The sequence below is a fragment of the Ovis aries genome, chromosome 1 (genome assembly GCF_016772045.2).
Source record: "Ovis aries strain OAR_USU_Benz2616 breed Rambouillet chromosome 1, ARS-UI_Ramb_v3.0, whole genome shotgun sequence".
Classification (NCBI taxonomy): Eukaryota; Metazoa; Chordata; class Mammalia; order Artiodactyla; family Bovidae; genus Ovis; species Ovis aries.
The window spans coordinates 206819956-206826908 of record NC_056054.1 but is presented as its reverse complement, the minus strand read 5'-3'; positions in this window follow the sequence as shown (position 1 = coordinate 206826908).

Genomic DNA, 6953 nt, shown 5'->3' with positions numbered 1-6953 from the left:
TGCTTTTGATTATATCATCATTCTTCTTCTAAAAAACGCTTGTATTATAATGCCACTAGGTGCCTCATAAAAGGGATGTTTTAATTCATGATATTTAATTTTAAATCTAGTTATTAACATATCAAGTATTTAACTGAATGGCTATAGGGAAGTCAATTTAATTACAGTTTATAGTCCATGTTAACCTTCATTTACATTTATATGTATGATCAATTTTTAAGTTATGCTTTAAATTATGTATAAGCAAAGTTTGGTCACATAAATAACAATACAGAATTAAAATTATGCGCATGGAAAATAAGAAACTTAGCTTTATAAAAACATCAATCATATTTTGTCATTTGTTTACTGACATCCTATAACTAAAAAATATTTTATTGGGAGAAAATGAAAGCCCTTAAAATGCAGATTTTCCAGGTGAGTAATATAGAAATACTGAGGACTTAAAAATGTATTATTTTCTGTTGATTCAGATAACACTCCTGATATGAAAATATGGAGAGCAAATTTTGGCTAAACACCAGCTGAATCTGTTAACAGCAAACTTTTCACTATTCAGAACCACTTAAAATCTTTATTGCACATTTTTTACTACAGAAAGTATTGTATTACGTCTTTTTTTCTGATCACTACCACCTGCCCTTTTCATTAAAACTTAAGTGATAGTATTAAAAGCCTCAAATCTGTTTTCCAAATAACTGCACTAGTATTTTTCACATCAATTAAATTCATTGAACCAACAAATAACTTAAAGCCTATTTAAGATTATCAAAGCATATGTTTTCCACACTGGCTGTATTTACTTATTTATTTTTTATGTTTCTTGTGTGAACTCTGGAAGTAGGTAGCTGGAAGGGATATATTACTTTTACATTAATGCCAACTGGCCTTGGAGAGTAGCATGAACCCTGCTCCAGCAAGTCACCATTTTGAAGATGGGCCAGATGTTTGGCTCTGTTATGGTGGGCAGGAAAGTCTCAAAATAACATGCTACAGTATGACTCATTAGCATATGTGTATGTGTGTGTGTCCCCAAGCAATGTTTTCGGTCAGTTGGTGCTTAAAAATACTGACAATATTTTACCTCAGCTTGAGTCTTGTGATTATCAACTGTGTATTTTCAAGAGAGACACAAAAAGGCAAATGACTAAAAACATACATAACTAATGGAGGTCTGTAGTCCTTAAGGACTAGAAGTAGCTAACAAGGAGCCCAAATTGAGAATATTGCTGCATTAACTTAAATAGAACCCTGGGAAGTAACTGATATATATTTTAAAAATATATATTTGTTGAACTAGTTGGTGCAGTTAGATCATGGAAAGGAAAACATTGGCCTTTTTGTTCCCATTGTTATGATCTTTCCTATAATGATGAGCTGCTATGCTTTTCTATTACTCAAAGATACTGAAAAAGACATTATCCTCATTTCCCAATTTAGAGTGCTAAAAAGACATCAGGGTCACAGACACGTGTAGATGGTAAAGAGTGATGGATTCACTTTTATATTTTCCCAAGCTTCTACTTTAAAGCTGTGATTTTACCATATTAGGAGACATTTCTATTTTTCATGTGTTTGATTGACATTTTCACTTTGTGTCTTTACTTTTTGGGGGAAGGTTGTTCCAGAGTGGAGTTCTGGCTTTGACAAAGTCATTTTGAGATCCTCTCTCCTCCATGGGAAGGTGCACAGGAAGGATCTGGAGGAAGCAGGTTAAATTTGGGGTTCAAATACTTGTTTTAGAAAATAGGGGAAAAGAAGGGAGTAGATGTGGAGTGGAAATGTGGAGCATCTTTTCTAAGAGATGCCTGTGATGCTGCAAGAGGAGAGATCCTCTACTTTTCCCCTTCTAAGGATGGTGGTGTGGGCCTTCAATGTAAGGAAGTATCAAACGTATCTTACTCAGAAAATCCACTACTTTAAGAAATGCTTCAAATTTAATATTCAAATGATTCTATAATCTTGTTCTTCAAAATTCAAAACATACGAAAGATTATACAGTGAAAACCCTTGTCTTCCTTGGACGTCCTATCATGGAATTCCTCGTTCAAGAAGCACAAGTCTGATTAATTTCTTTTGTTATCTTTCCAGAGATATTTTATATTTTTCCAAGCAAATTTATATACTTTTTATTCTCTTTTACATAAGTGATAGCATAATATACTTACTGTTCTGCATCTTGCTTTTTCACTTAATACAAGTTGGAATCCTTTCTTTATTCATACAAAAAAGGAGTCCCTGTTCTATTTTTATGGTTGTATGGTATTTCATTGTGAGAATGTGCTATAAATTATTTAATCAGTTGAGTATTGATAAATGTTTAAGTTGCTTCCAATCTTTTGCTCTTATATAAATATAAGAAGCTTTGGGTGGGAATGTGAGATAGTGTGGCCGCTGTGGGAAACAGTTTAATGCTTCCTCAAACAATTGAACACAGAATTGCCATGTTTGTGCTAAGTTGCTTCAATCATGTCTGACTCTCTGTGACCCCATGGACTGTAGCCTGCCAGACTCCTCTGTCCATGGGATTCTCTAGGCAAGAATACAGGAGTGGATTGCCATTTCCCGTTCCAGGGGATCTTCCCCACCCAGGGATTGAACCCATGTCTCTTATGTCTCCTGCTTTGGCAGGCGGGTTCTAGCGCTGCCTGGGAAGCCCCAAGTGAGCTAACTAAGTAAGGCAAATTCATAGAGACAGGAAGTAGAGTAGTAGTTACCAGGGGCAAAGAGGTGGGGATATGAGTTTTTTTAAAAAACTTCTGGAAATAGATAGTGAGGTGGTTATACAACAATATGATTGTACTTTAAATTTTAAAAAATTTAAGTTTAAATTGAATTATAATTGACATATAATATTATAGTAATTTAAGGTTTATGACATAATGATTCAATATTTTTGTACGTTAAAAAATGATCACCACAGAAAATCTGGTTACCATCTATCACCGTACAGAATTATTACAATATTATTGACTATATTCTCTATGCTGAACATTACATTCTTATGATATTTATTTTATAGCTGGAAGTTTGTACATCTTAATTCCCTTCACCTATTTTGCCTTTTCTCCTCTCCTTCCATCCCTCTGGCAGTCACCAATTTGTTCTCTGTATCTACCAGTCTGTTTCTATTTTTTATTTGTTTGTTTTATTTCAGCTTCTACCTATAAGTGAAATTATATAGTATTTGCCTTTCTCTGACTTATTTCACTTAAGATAATACCCTCTAGATCCATCCATGTTGTTGCAAATGCAAATATTTCATTCCTTTTAATAGCTGAATAATATCCCATTGTATATGTATGCATGTATATATACATATGTCTTCTTTATCCATTCATCTCCTGATAGACACTTAGGTTACTTCCATATCTTGGCTATTGTAATTAGTGCTGCAGTAAACGTAGGTGTACATATATTTTGTTAAATTGTTGCTGTTGTTCAGTTGCTAAGTTGTGTCCATCTCTTTGTGACCCCATGGACTACAGCATGCCAGGCTTCCCTGTCCTTCACCATCTTCTGGAGCTTGCTCAAACTCATGTCCATTGAGTCAGCGATGCCATCTAACCATCTCGTCCTCTGTCATCCCTTTCTCCTCCTGCCTTCAATCTTTCCCAGCGTCAGGGTCTTTTCAAATTAGTGTTTTCCTTTTCTTCAGATAAATATCAAAGTAGAATAGCTGGATTGTATGGTAGTTAGAAGGGCTCCCAGGTGGCTCAGTGGTAGAGTCCACATGCAATGCAGGAGACACAGGTTCAGTCTACTGGGTCGGAAATATCCCCTGGAGGAGGAAATGGCAACCCACTCCAACACGCTTGCCAGAAAAATCCCACGGACAGAGGAGCCTGGCAGGCTACAGTCCAGGGGGCCTCAAAGAGTTGGACACGACTGAGTAGGCACATGCGCACACATACACAGTAATTAGTGTGCTGAAAAACCTCCGTAGTGTTTTCCATAATGGCTGCACCAATTTATATTCTCACCAACAACTGTACTCGAGGGTTCCCGTTCTCCACATCGTTCCCAACACTTGCTATTTCTTGGCTTTTTAATAATAGCTATTCTGACAGGTATGAGATGACATCTCATTGTGGTTTTGATTTTTATTTCCTCGATGATTACTGAAGCTGAGCTGCTTTTCTTGTGACTGTTAGCAATCAGTATGTCTTCTTTGGAAAAATGTCTACTCAGTTTCTCTGCCCATTAAAAAAAAAATGGATTCAGGGTCTTTTGTGGTTCCACACAAATTTTAGAATTATTTCTTCTGGTTCTGTGAAAAATGGTGTTGGTATTTTGATAGAGATTGCATTGACTCTATAGATTGCTTTGAGTAGTATGGAATTTTAACAATATCGATTGTTTCAATCCATAAGTATGATACATTTTTCTGTTTATTTGTGTCACCTTCAGTTTTTTTCTCAGTATCTTATAGTTTTCAGAGAGCAAGTCTTTCCTTTCTTTGGTTAAATTTAATCCCAGGCATTTACTATTTTTGATATAATTTTAAATGCAATGCTTTCTTAATATTTATTTTTGATAATTTGCTATTAGCATATAGAAATGCCAGATTTTTTATGTTGGAGGATAATTGCTTTACAATGTTGTATTATTTTCTGCTGTACAACAGTATGAATTAGCTATAAGTGTACATATACCCCTTCCTTCTTGAGCCAAACTTTCACCCCTCCCTCCCCCCCGACTCCCAGGTCATCACAGAACACTGAGCTGAGCTCCCTCTGTTATGTAGCAGTTTCCCACTAGGTATCTATTTTACACATAAGTCTAAGCAGTTAAGTCATGTCCAATTCTTGCAGCCCCATGGACTGTAGCCCACCAGGCTCCTCTGTCCATAGGATTCTCCAGGCAAGAATGTTGGAGTAGGTTGCCATTTCCTTCTCCAGGGGATCGTCCCCATCCCAGGATTGAACCCGGGTCTCCTGCATTTCAGGCCGATTCTTCACCCAACTGAGCTATGAGGGAAGCCCTATTTTACATGGTATTATACAGTAAGTTGAAACAGAAAAACAAATATTGTATATTAATGCATATATATGGAATCTAGAAAAATAGTACTGATGACCTATTTGCAGAGCAGGAAGAGAGAGGCAGAGGTAGAGAGCAGACTTGTGGGCACAGCAGTGGGGAAAGAGGGTGGGATGAATTGAGAGAGTCGCTTGCCATAAGGATGGAATGAATTGAGAGAGTAAAACTGACATAAGGGTGGGATGAACTGAGAGAGTAGCACTGACACCCTTATGTCACCCTTATGTCAATGCTACTCTCTCAACTCATCCCACCCTCTTTTCCCCCGCCTGTGTCCACAGGTCTGCCCTCTACCTCTGCCTCTTTGTTCCTGCACTGCAGATAAGTCATCAGTACTTTTTTGGCCATGCTGTGCAGCATGCAGACTCTTAGTTCCCTGTCCAAGGATTGAACCCGCTACCCTTGCAATGGAAGCACAAAGTCCTAACCTCTGGACCACCAGGGAATTTTCTAGCAGCTTTTAAAGTAAGTAAATATATATAGTCCAATGGGGCGGCAATAGTTATCCCTGGAAACTGGCATAATCAAAGGCAACTTGCAGATAGCTGTGATGAAGTTATCGCCAGGGCTCTGAGCAAGTTTGAGCAAGTCTTTGGTGTGATTTCTCTTCCCTGGTGGCTCAGATGGTAAAGCGTCTGCCTACAGTGTGGGAGACCTGGGTTCGATCCCTGGGTCGGGAAGATCCCCTGGAGAAGGAAATGGCAACCCACTCCAGTATTCTTGCTTGGAAAATCCCATGGACAGAGGAGCCTGGTAGGCTACAGTTCGTGGGGTCGCAAAGAGTCGGACATGACTGAGCGACTTCACTTTGGTGTGATTTAGACCAGGGCTTCACACACTTGTCCACTGAAGTCTCCCTCCAGCCATAGACAGGAACACATACGCACATGCAATCTGGTGAGAAAGCACAGAGTGATCAAGGAATGCCATACTTTGAAGTCTCCAGGTTTTATCTCAATATTAAGTGGTTATTTTAATAATCTAATAGCAATTTGATTATTTATGCTTATTTAAAGTGACAAGGTTTTTTAGTATTTACTGTCAAATGAAGTGGAGAAGGCAATGGCACCCCACTCCAGTACTCTTGCCTGGAAAATCCCATGGATGGAGGACCCTGGTAGGCTGCAGTCCGTGGGGTTGCTAAGAGTCGGACACGACTGAGTGACTTCACTTTGACTTTTCACTTTCATGCACTGGAGAAGGAAATGGCAGGCAACCCACTCCAGTATTCTTGCCTAGAGAATCCCAGGGATGGGGGAACCTGGTGAGCTGCCGTCTATGGGGTTGCAGAGAGTCGGACACGACTGAAGCCACTTAGCAGCAGCAGCAGTCAAATGAAGATGTGTTATTGTCTGCAACTACAAGGTATCTCTGGCACACCATCTTAATGGACTTCACTTGGAGGAGGACTGGCTAAATAAAACTGATGTGGTTTAGAATATTTGAAGGCCACTTAAAACAGTTATTGTCATATGAGGTCAGTCTAGGACTGACCATGCTTTCTAGTGGCTGCTTTCAGTCACAGCCACATGAGGTCCCTGTGTGTGGACAGGGATGGAAGCTCTCCTACAAGCCATGTGGACAAATACAGTGCCACTAAGGTGACCAGTGGTGTCTCCCTGCCCCTGGGGTTCTAGGTTAACGGGACTTGAACCCCAGTCCATGGAGCTTCCCCTTATTTCTTAACATTTCTATGGACTTATTTTCTTTAGGCTTCCTCTGGTTTAGTGTTTGGAATCTGTGAGTGGTTTCTGTTTTGTTTTTGTCCACTTGGATGCAAAATTCAATGCCTCCACTAGTTTACTACCCTATATCTACTCACACCAAGCATTTCCTGATTTATAACTTGATTGAGTATTTCAGCCTCTCAAAAATTCCACTAGCTCTACCACTTCCCTCCCTGCCCTGAC